Below are 15110 nucleotides of genomic sequence, written 5' to 3'. Positions count from 1 at the left end.
TTAGGGAATTATTTATTCAGTAGGTAAAAGACTACGATTTAGCCTCTTTTTTTATTTTATTTTATTTTATTAACTATATCTTCAAATTCAGCCTAATCTCCAATTGTCATTTATATTCTAAGACTATCCAGTAGGCTATAAAATATGGTCATATGCTACTGAATATTTAGCTACATAAGATCTGGGTAGCTAATACTAATTAGCATATATTTAATATTAATTATGTGGATCTGCTGATTATGCATAGCGTTTTTAATTAATTATAATAACATGTGCAATGTGTCACAGATAAGGAAGGTCTTGCATGTTTATTCTTGTTTTTGTACGTAGGCTAATGAAAAGATTGCTTTATTTTTCAAAGTGCCTGCTCAGCAGACTCACACGCCAACATCTGTAACTGTGCAGGAAGAAGAAGAGGAAGATTTGGGCCAAAGTAATCTAACCTGTGAGACATTTTCCAGGAGGAGCTCAGGAAAAGTAAAGGACACAACCAATGTGGGTTTTCGTCAAAATTCAGCAGCACCTGTGAAAATACTGTGCGTAATACGGTAGCTACTCAGATTTAGTTTTAACTGTGCATGTGTGCAAACGTTGGAGACGCTTCATTCTCTGAACACTGAAGCACATTTAAGCAACTGTACGTTTTTTTGATTACATGTAGTGTGTGTTCAGGAACACAGCAGAAAACATGGCTGATGTTGTCATGTTTATCCAAATATGAAATTATACAATTTCATCAATTAGCAATAAGCCAAGTCACCTTTATTTATATAGCTAGCGTTTTATACAATGCAGATTGTTTCAAAGCAGCTTTACAGCAATAAACAGGAAAGGTTCTGATCAATGATGCAAACAGAATTCAATTCTGCTGTAATGCAGCTCTAAAAAGAAAATAGTGTCATTATTCAGCTGAAATAAGTTCAGTGTTGATTCAGTTCTGTTAAATAACTGTGTAAAGTTCATCAATTATGGAATGAGTTCAATTCATCTAAAAAGCAGAGAAAACAGTGATGTCATCGTCCAGCTCAGAATGCGAAAGTCAGTGGAGTCAAAATCAAATCAATAATATTGCTGAATATTAAAGGGACAGTTCACCCAAAAATGAAACTACTGTCATTATTTATTGACCCTCAAGTTGTTTCAAACCTGTATGAATCTCTTTCTTCTGTTGAGAGAAGATATTTTGAAGAATGTTTGTAACTAACAATTCATGGACCCCATTGACTTCCAAAGTATTTTTTCCCATACTATGGAAGTCAATAGGAACCATCAACTGTTTGGTTACCGATATTCATCAAAATATCTTCTTTTGTGTTCAACAGAAGAAAGAGATTCATACAGGTTTGAAAGAACTTGAGGGTCAGTAAATGAGGACAGTAGTTTCATTTTTGGGTGAACTGCCCCTTTAAGTGTCCCCAACTAAGCAAGCCAGAGAAAGAGGCAAGGAACTCAAACTCCATCAGGTGACAGAATGGAGAAGAAAACCGTGGGAGAAACCAGGCTCAGATGGGGACGAGTTCTCCTCTGGCCAAACGCACAAACATAATGTGATTATAATTCCAGCCTGCATCACAGGTAGATTGATATCATCCAGTTCCTTCTGCTTGATGATCGGGGTTCATTACGCCAGAATTTGGTGGAAGGGGAGTTGAAGCGAAATAAAGAACAGAACCTGATTTCACCAAGTGCAACATGTTTCTGGATCAACATCTTTGTTGATCCTTGAACAACATTCCGATAGATTTGAGGGACAAGTTTACAGTTTATGTCAAGTTTAGGCTTTAAACCAGGGTTAGGTGTTTCTACATCAGTGTTATTCACCCATTATTTCCCTCTGATTTTAGGGATAACTTATGAGTATTAGGTTTAGGGGTAGTTTGGACTAAATTTTTGTGGTTGTGTGTAGGCAGGTGTACCATCTGATCTGGAAATGGACCTTTTCAAGTTCATACTGCTCATGAAAACAAATCACCTTTTAGCCAAAACAACTTACGACTTGGAGAGTCACCATGATGTTATTAGGTTTCACTCAAGGGTACAATGATAAAATGAGATCTGTGTGTGTGTGTGTGTGTGTGTGTGTGTGTGTGTGTGTGTGTGTGTGTGTGTGTGTGTGTGTGTGTGTGTGTGTGTGTGTGTGTGTGTGTGTGTGTGTGTGTGTGTGTGTGTGTGTGTGTGTGGCAATAATTATACTGTTTCTTGATTATTGTTTAGTGCGACTTATGTTTCATAAGCATCTTTTACCCACTATTATGTTGCTAGTATTAAGGAAACCCCATTTTTCCAAGACACCAAAACAGTTTTCTTCACGATCTCTGACACAATGGGTGGTCTCTGATTTATGCCTCTATAATGAACAATTACTGAGGCTCAGAGCGAATCCTGCACCTCTGCTGCTGGGCTGAGCCGTTTCTTACAACCATTATAAGCATCCCAAGTATGATAACTTTTTCTTAATGATGATCATCACTGTAAAGACATTTTGTAATGTACTTTTTCTGTGCAAGTAAGGGGGTAACAAATGTTCTGTGAGTAGACGTCTTTTCCTTTATTTCTATGCAAGTCTCCATAGAACAAGAAGACAATGAAGTGTTATTTATGTCTTCACTAAAGCTTCATTAACATGGTCTTTTTCTTGTGCCCAGACTGAATTAGTTTCAGTAAATCAGACTTCATGACCTGTCCTGCTGTTCAACTGCAAGCTGATTTGCTTTTCTCATGTCTTTCCTTTTCCCATGAAATCAAATTCATGTCCACACAAGTACTTCTGACATTCTCATGGTTGCACTGTAATTCTTCATTCTAGCGAGAACAGTTCCATGTTTGCTGTTAGACAAACAGATTCATAGATAAATAATTATAAACAAATAAACCCCCCCTGCAGCCATCTCTGTTTGATAGTAAATATTGCTGCATAGTATGTGCGAGTCCTGAGACGGATATCATGAACCAGCCAGAGAAAATCATAACAGTGTCTCGCCCTCACACACCTGCGCAACGTTCACACACTAATCACATAAACATCTGTCCACAAACGGCTTTCATTCTCACCCTGAGAACATGCGTGTCCTGACAACAAACAGTGATTATGAGGAAGTATCCATTTTCAATGCTTTGCCATTTAAACCCAGCATTTGAACCAATATCCTGTCAGATAATAGGGGAGAAATCAATATAATATAATCTTGACTTGACTATAATCTTAAATGGATGCACCTCTTGATGGAAATAAAATCACAACATTTATTTCCATCAAGAGGTGCATACATTTTTGGTTCAGATCTTGTACTGCCAATGCAAGAGTCCAGCACTCTGTAAAGTCTCCTCCAGCACATCCCAAAGACTTTCAGTTAATTTAAGCTCTGGTGCCAATTCATGTGTGAAAATGATTCTTCATGCTCCTCCCAATTACTCTTTCACATTTCGAGCCTGATGAATCATGACATTGCCATTCTGGAATATGGCCATGGTGTGTCTTCCTACATGGTTGTTTAAGAAATAAAAAGCTACACACTCTATCAATTAGGGTTAGAAGAACTGATGCCAATCAAATAACATGATAGAAACATAAATCACTGAAATAATGGTCCAAATCACTCTCAAGCATTTGCCTATTTAAACCAACTGCTTTGGTAATGGTAACTGACAATCAAATATATACAGTTGCAATCGAAATTATTCAACCCCCATTGCAAACAGCTGAAAGTCTGTACATTTTGCCAATAAACCTGATTTGCAATGGGGGTTGAATAATTTCGATTGCAACTGTATGATATGATATGATATTATATGATATATGATTACATTTATTATTATAAAATATATTATTAGTAATATTATTTTTTCTGTTTGCATAAAACTCAAATGAAGGGAAATAATGGTGCAGGTTACAATATATACTGTTACTTCCCAGGAAGTATGTCATTTAATGTTGGTAATTTTGTGAATATATGTGTGTGTGATTGTGTTTCCCTGCTGTAGTTTTTGCCGGTTCTCCTCTGTTCCTCCCTGTCCTCTGGCGGGAGCATAACTGATGCCGACTGTTCCTCATCAGAGTTTGTGGAGAGGAGTTTGCATTTAAACAGAGGAAAATGGTTGTTGACCAGAGAGAACATGGCCTGCCCGCTTTCCCAGACTTTGCTGAATGAAGTAGCCTATGCTTTGAGCTATAATGCTTCTTTAAGAAAGCCTGTTGTATCGGCTGTAGTGGCAGAAAGATTGGTGTGCCCCATTATTGTTGCTTGTTGAAGCAGTAGGGAGGTGCGTGCCACTTTTGTTGTTACTAACCCCTGCTTTTCTCCTGTTTTTGGGATAGTAAGTCAGGGAAGAGATTTGTTGTTTATTCAATTATTTTTTGTTCGATAGGTTAATTAGATTCCCTTATTTCCAGGTAACTTACCCTTTTGTTTGGTATTTTGGCTTTAACCCCATCCTGAAGCATGAAGCATCTTATAATAATTTATATTGAGTTATTTTTTTACTGTTATGAACCTTATTCTTAACTACTGTATAAAGTAAAAACTTGAAGGGTTACCGTGTGTGTGTGTGTGTGTGTGTGTGTGTGTGTGTGTGTGTGTGTGTGTGTGTGTGTGTGTGTGTGTGTGTGTGTGTGTGTGTGTGTGTGTGTGTGTGTGTTGATTACTGGGATTGCAGACAGAACCAACTCTCTCTTGTTTTTTTACTTTATTTCGTGGGGATACATTTTCTTTCCTTTTAAAGTCCCCCTGTGGTGAAAATCCAGCTTTTGTTGTTTATATGTCTATGTGGTGTTTTTAATATGCTTTAAGACAAATATGCAAATTCATAAGTCAACACTACTTAGTATTTTTTTTCTTAAAACTGCAGTGAACCAAAAGACAGTCTCAAAAACACTGTTTGAAATCGCTGGTGTTTCTGACGTCACAAACTACCTTGTAACCAATCAACGTGTTATCGTCAACGAGTGGATCTCTGAGCTGGTGTGAGTGGAGGAATATTTACATATTCATAGAACCACGTATACTAAATGTGGCAAGTGTGTAGAGTTATATTCAAGCTATTTTAAGGCATGAATAAAAATAAAAAAATTCCAAGGAAAACGTTTAAATATGTAATTTTGGTGATCATAGATGAGTTTTAAGGGATAAAAGTGACTACAGGGGGACTTTAACATTTGGCTACACTTGGTTTACTCACTGTGTTCTGAAATGTCATCTTTGTTTTTGGGGGGTTTTTTGGTCTTTGGTCTACTGAGAAACCAGTCTTTCTTAACTAAACCATGAATAAGACTCTTTGTGTCTCACTATATGACTAGTTGAAGGCTAGCAATCAGACAGTTGTCTCCACATCTGCGACAGGCTCTTTTCAAGGTGTTTGTGTGTGCTGGATATGGGCAACAGACTCTGCTGACAGCGCACAGAACACCACGACCTTCAACAAGAAGCTTCAGATACTCGCCACGGCCACAAGCTTTTCCTACAGCTGCGGCGCACATACACACGTTTCTGCACACAATCCTTTGGCACATCTCTCTTTCTGGTGAGGCACACACCCAAGGCCTGAAAGGACTTCCTCGCTTTCTCAGAAGATCCTGTTATCAGGGTCCCACACGCAGGGGGAGAGGTCTGGCACACACAACCAGAGAGAGGGGGAATAGTGGAAGATACGCAGGTTTGCCCTTCTCTGACCCCTTGATTTCATCTAAACTGCAGTTTTCTCAGATTACAATCTAATCTATTATTTAAACAGCATTGGCAGGAGCTTCAGCAATATCAAGCAGAAAACAATGCAGGACTGACCAAAGACTATCCTTATACAGTACATAGCTTAAAAGGACAGTTCATGCAAAAAATGTAATTCTGTCATTTACTCACCCTAATATCATACAAACCTGCATGACTATGAATTATAGCACACAATTGATATGGGCTACTTTTATACTATTTTATTGTGTCCTTTTTTGAAGTCTGAAAGCTCCAGTATTTTCATGAAAAACGGTGACTTGTACATTCTTGAAAACATGTCCATCTGTCGTGTGTTTACAGTGAAAAACAATGCAAAGGTAAGGCAGTGGAATAGAAAAAAGCATTCTGTGTGAACGGCCCCTTAAGTGACAAATTAAAGTGTGGCAGGTTCAAGCATATTGTTCTTTGAGAATATTGTAACCTAAACATTTTATGCTGGGAAAACAGCGCTGCTAAGTCAGTGTGTTATATGAGAGGAGGGATTTTTATTAAGCGATATTGTGTTAAGAACATTTCAACATTTCTTTATGTTTGGTTTGGTCAGAGGTGAATCTGTGAGTGTTTTACTCACAGCAGAAAGTGTTGTTGTTACAGTAAATGTGAGGCCTCAATGCCATGCTGAAACTTCACATGGAGTTCACAGAGTTGAATGGAAAGTGCGTGTGAATTCAGACGTTCAGTGGTAAAATTATTCTTATTTAAAGGTTTTCCTGTTTGGCTGTGGCAGCTGAAGTAGGCAGAAATCCACCATAAGCATTCAAACACACTCCGTCTTTGTCTTCCTAACACATACACACTTGTTTATTTAACTTTTTATCTTGCCACTCCATCTGTTCATTTAATTATTGTGGCTTATTAGTGTTAGCATTACTGTTGCGCATATCTTAAAGTTATTCACCCAAAAATGAAAATTCTGACATCATTTACTCACCCTCAAGTTGTTCCAAACCTGTGAGAGTTTCTTTCCTCTGCTGAACACAAAGGAACATATTTTGAAGAATATGGGTAACCAACAGTTGATGTACTCCATTGACTTCCTTAGTATTTTTTATCCCCATACTATGGAAGTCAATGGGGCCCATCAACTGTTGGTTACCCATATTCTTCAAAATATATTTTGTGTTCCGCAGGAAAAAGAAACTCATTTGGAACAACTTGAGAGAGTAAATGATGTCAGAATTTTCATTTTTGAGTGAATTGTCCCTTTAATGCACTGCTTGTTGAGGAGAGGTGTGTTATACTTTTCTAAGTGATCAGGCTTAAAGGGACAGTTCATCCAAAATCTCAATCATTTAAATAATGTATTTTTTTGTGAAAAAGAAGTGTGCTTAATTGTATTGAATGTACACTTGTATTTAAATACATGAAACGTTTCAATAGAAATGACATTAAAGTATATTTTAGTTTACCATAAATGCTTGTCAGTACAGTACACCTTCAGACCACAGAAGTAATTATGAAATAACATAAAAAGATGCACTTTAAACCTACTTAAGTCGGTTTAAATAATTGCATTTAATATAAATTCAAACTAATACATTTTCACTCACTTGCAAATTATATGCAGTTATGTGTTCGAAAACATAACATTCAGTTCACACAGTATATTCACTTAAATTGAATTATTCCTGTATAAGAAAACAGAGAGGAATGACTTTTACAGGTTACTATTATGAGGGGAAAACTAAAAATAAAGATGGAAGATAAACTTAGCTTCCGTCAATGCTGAAGACCAAGTACGTTGATTAATTCGGCCCACCTCAACGTAAAAAGATGCCGCCCCCCCCCCACAGATGATGCAATCCCACTGAAAGTGAAGCAAGCTTGGACGTGTGTGTGCGTCGCGCTGAGGACTGTTTCCAGCAGATACACTATCACCTCTTTACAGAACGGCCTCACAAAGACAGCTTTTTATCAATTAAAGTGTGGTCCTAATGCTAAATTAACAGCTACCGCACAAAGGCCATCTTACAAGAATGTGCAGCGCATAATATAACTATTTTTTACAGCTTCAGATGGGTAGGAAATGCAAAGGCACACAATGTCTACAACAAATGTTCAAAGAGAAATCTAAAATAGTAGCCTACCACAGTGGATAATAATTCCAAAGTATATGGACCATTATCAGGATAAACTATTCATATTATTTATTTACAGATGGATCAAAACAGTCAGAGACAAGCCGTACTGGCACTGCTTTTTTCATTCCTCATTATCATAAAAGGGCAGCAGATCACTTTATCAGTGTATATACTGTAGATCTATTAGGAATTTGATTGGCATTGTAGTGGTTGGAAGAAAATAATCAGAGCCAAAATGTCCCTATAGCTTCTAGAACGGTAAACACATTATATTAGATTGCAAAAGATGTGAGGAAGAAAGAACAGATTCGAATTGGAAGCAAAACATGACACTAAAGAATTTGCTGGGAAAAACATCTGGAAAAGTACAGCCTCCTAATAAATTATCTGAAAAAATACTGGGGAAAGTGAGAGAATTTAGTATGGCTATCTAATAATTTATTCATTTTATTAATTATTTTCCTGTCAAGCTGCTGTCCACACTCCAATCCAGTAGGTGGCTGTAATGCACCTTTAGGTTGGTTTGCCAACCACCATTAAAGCAGCACTCAGTAGCTTCGGGACTTCTTCGCTGTATTCTCGCTTTTTGCTCGCAGGTTTCTCTCTAGAGCTCCCCCCACAGCTTCGGAATAGATATTTGACAACACTGTCGTAAAAACTCGTTGGTGATTCTCAGACACCAGAGGCTATAGATCAACGACATCAAAGCAGATGGGACGTTCTTTAAAACGTCTTCTTCATTCGGGTTCGGACAGCGTGAGGGAGCGCAATAATGACAGCATTTTAGCAGATTTCTTTTGGCCGTAAAGTAATTGTTTACATCGCGAGACCTGATATCACGCGAGACTAACTGACGCAGCGGCCGGCGGCCCGCCGGCTCAAAGTTGCAAGTGCGTATTTTCTGCTCACGGGCACCAGGGGGGTGCGAAACGACCACCATTCAACCCGAAACAAGTAATATAACCATTCCAATGACTCCGAAGCTGTTCAGTTAAGGTAAAACAAGTTACTTAGTTCACCTTTAAAGGGATAGTTCACCGAAAAATGAAAATTAGCTCATGATTTATTCACCCTCAAGTCATCCTAGGTGTATATGTTCTTCTTTCAGATGAATACAGTCAGAGTTACATTACATCTAAGTGGTGTCCGCCAAATAATATAGGGTTCATAGACAATTGGAAAAGTTTTTGGGGCAGAACTGACCTGTTGAAAAGAGATGGTATTCATCCCTCCTGGGATGGTGCCGCTCTTCTCTCTAGTAATAGTCTTAGAGCTCAAACATGAATTGAGGCTCAGGTCAAGAAGCAGACAGACTGGCTAAACCGACCGTCTGATAGCTGTCTCACATCACTGAGATCAGATAAATCCCATCGTAGAGACTCTTTCACCTAGATATCATCATGTAGCCTAGAGACTGTGTCTGTTCCCCAAATAAGGAAATACACAAAACTCCCAAACCCATTTAAGGATAAAAACTTAATTGTTGCTCAACAGATAAAAAAATAGATATAATACAGATGACCAAATGATAAAGCTTGGGTTGCTAAATATTCGATCCCATACTTAAAAAGCAATTATTGTTAATGATATGATTACAGACTATAACCTAGATGTGTTGTGTTTGACAGAAACCTGGCTAAAACCAGACAATTACATGACTTTAATGAGTCCACGCCCCCAAGATTACTGTTATAAACATGAGCCTCGTCTGAAAGGCAAAGGGGGTGGTGTTGCTGTAATCTATAGTAATATCTTCAGAATTACTGAGAAGTCTAGTTTCAAATATAATTATTTTGAAGTGCTTAATGTAACACTATCTAGTGTAAATGATAAATCACATTTGACATTTGTGCTAGCTACTGTATAGAGGCCACCAGGGCACCATACAGACTTTATCAATGAATTATCTGAGTTTTTTGTATCAGCGTTAGTACTGGCTGCAGATAAAGTCCTAATTGTTGGTGATTTTAAAATACCGTAGATATGTAGATAACGTTATCTAATGTAGATAACTAAAAAGACGCATTGGGAATGGCATTTAGAGACATTCTGAACTCTATTGGAGTTAGACAACACGTGTCAGGACCTACTCATTGTCATATGGAATCAATGTTGATGCCGTTGAAATTCTGCAGCAGAGTGAAGACATCTTAGCTCAATATCTAGACTCATGTAAACTCCATTTAGCCAATTCTGCAGCAGAGTGAAGACATCTCAGATCATTATCTAGACTCGTGTAAACTCCATTTAGCCAGGGCTGCAAAGCTGACTGTGTGTTACAAATATGTTAGAAATATCTCTTCTGCCACTAAAGATTGCTTTATTAATAATATACCTAAACAATTTCATCTCCTCAGCATCCTGTCACAAACACAGGAGGAGACAGACAGGTTTAGGTGCACACAGTGTTTATTAAAAGCAGAGTTGTGGTGGAACAACAGGAACCAGATGATGGTGAGAGGATAGTGACTTGTAGAATGATGATGGTGACTTAGCTGGCGATGACTGAAGTGGATTCTCTGTACAGGTGACGAGTGAACACAAAACAGGCGATCTGGATCTGTCCATCCTCGTCCAAGATCCAGATCCAGGAGGACGGACGGACGATCTCAGGTGAGTAGATTGCAAGGAGTCTGACATAAATCAGTGTATACTGCAACGAGACCAGACCAGGAGTGAAAGGTGAACGGGGCATATAAAGTGTGTGTTGATGGAGCACAGGTGCAGCGAGTCAGTACTCTGGTGATTGTGAACGAGTGGGCGACTCCTGGTGAATTTTGTGTTGATTGGGGTTGTGACGGTGTGGCTAGCTCTAAAAAGCTTGGAAAGTGGAACATCATCAGCAAGGCAAGACATGATAAATAAAGTAATGCAGAGTCTTTACAGAACAAGACAGTATGGACTTCTGGTATGGGTTCCATCGCATATGGGTGTGAAAGGAAATGAGAGCAGACCTGCCAACCTGTACGCATTTTGCGTAGCGGATACGCATTTTGACTTCAAAGTACGCTGATACGATTTGTCACTCTAAACTACGCAAAAACCTGGTGACGCCTCTGTGCACGCGCTGTCCTCAAATCAAGCTACAGCAAAAGAAGAAGAGTTCGACCAATCATAGCGCTGGGTTCATTCCCCAAATAGCAAGCGGGGATGATTGACAGATGCGTAAAGGCCAATTTATACTTCTGCGTCGAGTGTACGCCGTAGTGTACGTCGTAGGGTACGCACGTAGGCGACGCCGTCGTGAGCATTTATACTTCTGCGAATGTCTGTGTTGCTCTGCAGTTACACCGCCGAAACGCTAGTTGGCGCGGGTGGGTTTTAATGTTCCAGTTCCACTGTGTTTACATTCCTCGCGGCTGTTTTGAGTTTAGGTTTCTACGAGCAATGGCGACTGAAGGAGTCATACAGATGGCTGTATTTCCGCACTTCTTCAAGCAATCTCTCGGTCACTTGGTCTGTTTCCATGGCTCTTCACTGATCTTCGGAATTTAAAAATGGCGGGCGGGCGGTGCAGAGTGCAGAAGATCATTCCGGAAATGCGTAGGAGGAAACGCGATGCTATCCAGCCGACCAATCACAGATCTTGCGGTCCGCGTCGCCGCGACGCGTAGTTACATTTTTGAGGAGGTGCGCGTCAGGGTACGGCGAAGGGTACGACGTATGGTACACGTCAATGCGTATGCTACGCCGTACCTTCTACGCGAACCCGATGCAGAAGTATAAATTGGCCTTAAGGCCTATCATTAAAAAGAGACTGAAAATCGACACCAATAAAGATTCCCGCTCGATCCCATGCTCGATCCCCCTTCCACTCCCGCGGCCGCCGTCTGACTGATGTCATGAGCGAGGATAGTACAGTACGGTACTTCTGACTCCTGAAGGTAAACGGCCTGGGGTCGATGTGGGAAGTTGATTGTTGAGTTAACTTAATCTTATGGATTCGATGATCACACAGATCGCATGGATTATCTTAAAATACTCCGTTAAGTTATTCATGGTCACTCAGAAAAGAGGAAGACATCATTCAGTCATGCAAATAATAAAATGCTCAAGTAATGCTGAACTATAAATCTTGAAATCGTTATCAGGCTTAGTGATTATGAAAGTGCTGTGATTTGTGGATTAGCCTACTGATAAGCGCGAGTCTGGAGAAACAGGCGTTTATTTATTCATTCATTCTCAGTGTTGAGAAACGTATGTGTTACGTTATTGTGTTAATTATAACTAAAGTACCTAATTATGTTACATATTTATTTTGTATGAAACATAGCGCGTTCGTTAAAAAGTACCGTTGTATCAGTGCTGCGCTCTCTCTCTCTCACAAACACGGACGCGCGCACACAGAGAGAGAAGATCATTGTAAAATGAAAATTGACGGGCTAAGTTTAAATTTTGTTCTTGCTCGTTGTTTTTTTTTCTGTCAAAAAGCATTTTGTATTATCCATCCCTGCTTGTAAAATTCGTTAAATGACGGACGTTTTACTGTTAACACAGCCCTCTGATTCGGAACTTATACTGTATATTATTTTTAGAATAAGTGATTCGTTATGCTATTATTGGACTCCTGTCTATTCATTGTCAACTGTTTCCTATAAATGGGTGGTTCTTCAACTACGGGCACTTTTGGCCTTGTGAATTTGAGGTAAAAAAAAGTGTTCAAATCAAAATTGTCACAGTCTAACAGTTAAATATAACTAGTCTAGTTTAATGATCCATAAGAGAACGCACTTACATTATAAGACAAATTGGTGTTTTTTGACATATTTTCCGATCCGCACTGAACAAATGTCATTTCCATCACATGTAAATATTTGATTATTATTTAAATTTTTTATGATATACATAATTTCTTAACAGTGTAAGAGCACTTTCACACATAGTTTTACCAATTTATACCTATATTGCAATTACCATAGATTTGTGGATTAAGTAAATTAATTGTCATGAGGCCCAAACACAAAGCTTACATCCACCACAACCTGAAATATAATATTGCATTGGTTAGATACATTTCAGAAAAATAACTACTTGTGTTATTACATTAAGTGGAACATTATCCCATAAACTATGCAGACATTTTTAATGAGTGATTCGAATTTTGTACATATTTTCTAAAAAGTTATGAGGTGGTGGAAATGACTGGGTGTTGTGGAAATGACAATGAATGGACGTCCATGTAGAATAACAGAAAACATTTATTTGAAACCCATTTAACAAATCATTATCCATTTGTCTGTTTAGTTCCATAACCAGATGAACAGTTACAGTCTTACTGTAAACAACTTTAACCACAAATAGTCACACAAAAATGTAAGTTACGCATAAATTGTAATTGTAACATTCTAATTGTAATAAAACTTTATTAAAAAGATCAAAGTTATTATCTAATAATAATAAAATATTCATATGCAGCCACTCAATCTATGAATTGCACCTTGTAAGCATAAATGTCATTTCCACCTCACCTTTGTCATTTCCACCCAAGAAGGTAATGTGGTGGAAATGACGGTAATGTGGTGGAAATGACGGTGGTGGAAATGACAATCCTACAGTATTTTGTAAAGAAAATCCAAGCTAGTATTACAGATTAGCTATGAATTGGTAGTTAGCATTGCATGCATGCAAAATACATCTATTTGTGTTAAAAAATCTATTTATTTACAAACTCATTTATTGTTACGCCATGTTTGGAAATGACATACAATTAAAATATTTTCATTTCAAGCAACATTTACCTTGAGTTTTCTTCTCCAAGTTGCTGAATAAATTTAAAATCTCCTCCATGTCAGACATGTGCTGTGATGTCATTGTTCATCTCCATAGAAACTATCCAAACAATCTTTCAAAAAAACTTTTTAAAGGGACATTACAGCGTTGTGGTGGAAATTACGGCAATACTGTGGGACAACTACATTTTGTATATAAAATCACATTAATAGTTGTCTGACCTTAAATACCTCAATTATGTTTTGATTCTTTTACTGATACTTTATTCAGTCATACTAAAAAAAAATAGATAAATATTTTTTTTACACTTCTTTTTCATTATTGAAGATCAGAAGTCTGGGTGTGGGACAAGCACAAAACAGCAATATTTGCATAATGATGTTAAAAAAGGTAAAAAATCATCATAGACTACCGGTAAAAAGTTCCTAAAGTACTTTCATTGTAAATTTAACTATGAAAGTGTTAATTTTTCAAAATTAAATGTTTTTTATAAAATATGATCAAAGGACATGAAAGTGCCCGTAGTCTAAGAATTGCCCAAATATGTTTGTATTGGCTAACATTTATTTAGCTAATGCGAGTCCTGTTTAAAATGTGCAAATGCAAAGACAGCACGTCACAAATAGAAGCCCTTTTCCCTGTGGTATTTATCATATTTGGATATTGGAAAATAAATTAATTAGCCTATTTTAATTGTACACAATGTTCTTATGTTCTCTTACGAGAGGTTCTCTCGTACTTGCGTAAGTATCTTACGCTAGGGGAAAACCTCTTTTCCTCGAGATATTGAAGCCAAAAATTATCCTTAACTTTGCAATAATGTAAAACGCATTGCAGCAGCATGCAGACATGGGCGAGACAGCATGCGCGCCCATTGGCTGCTCTGCAGCAACTGCACCAGCCTATCGATAGAGGCCCCTCATGACGTCAGAACCAATGAGGGTGCTTCGCGCCCATTACGTCATGTCCCGCCGAAAGCGGGTGGGGCTAGGGCTATAAATACGGCCCAGAGAGGCTGGTTTGGTCAGTTTTTTATCTCTTCAGCGAGCCTATACATCGCTGGATCCTGAGAGGAAGCCGCGCCGTCTGATTCAAGCACTCAGCGGGATTTGTTCTGCATCTGAAGCTGCCGGTCGACAACTCGCCGCCTTCAGTCGCCGTTCCTGCTCACGCTTTCCGGCGTACATATCCTTTTTTCTGCTACTGTGTTTTGTGTATGTGTGTGTTCGCCGCCGCGACACACACTCTCATTGCACTTTCAAGACGCCCCTTTCCTGAGGACGCGCAGCTCTCGCGCTCGCTGGCGGCGACTGCCCTCACTGCGAGCTAGTTACTGCCTATGGTGACTCTGCGGACTCACCTGGCATCCTTCTCCGAGACTGCGCCTCCGCCCCCCCCCAACCCGCAAAGCTCGCCGGTGCGCCCGCTTGCCTTGCCTGCTTGGAGGATGATACCTGCTCTCCCTCTGTTCGAGCCGCGCAAACCGCGCCGTTCACAGGGGATGTCAGGAGCGGACAGTCACGGGGCTAGCTTTCTCTCTCCCTCTGTTCGAGCCGCGCAAACTGCGCCGTTCACA

Source organism: Leuciscus leuciscus (assembly GCF_965113295.1).
Source record: "Leuciscus leuciscus genome assembly, chromosome: 6".
Classification (NCBI taxonomy): Eukaryota; Metazoa; Chordata; class Actinopteri; order Cypriniformes; family Leuciscidae; genus Leuciscus; species Leuciscus leuciscus.
The sequence above is the reverse complement of the archived record's forward strand: the minus strand, read 5'-3'. Positions refer to the sequence as shown.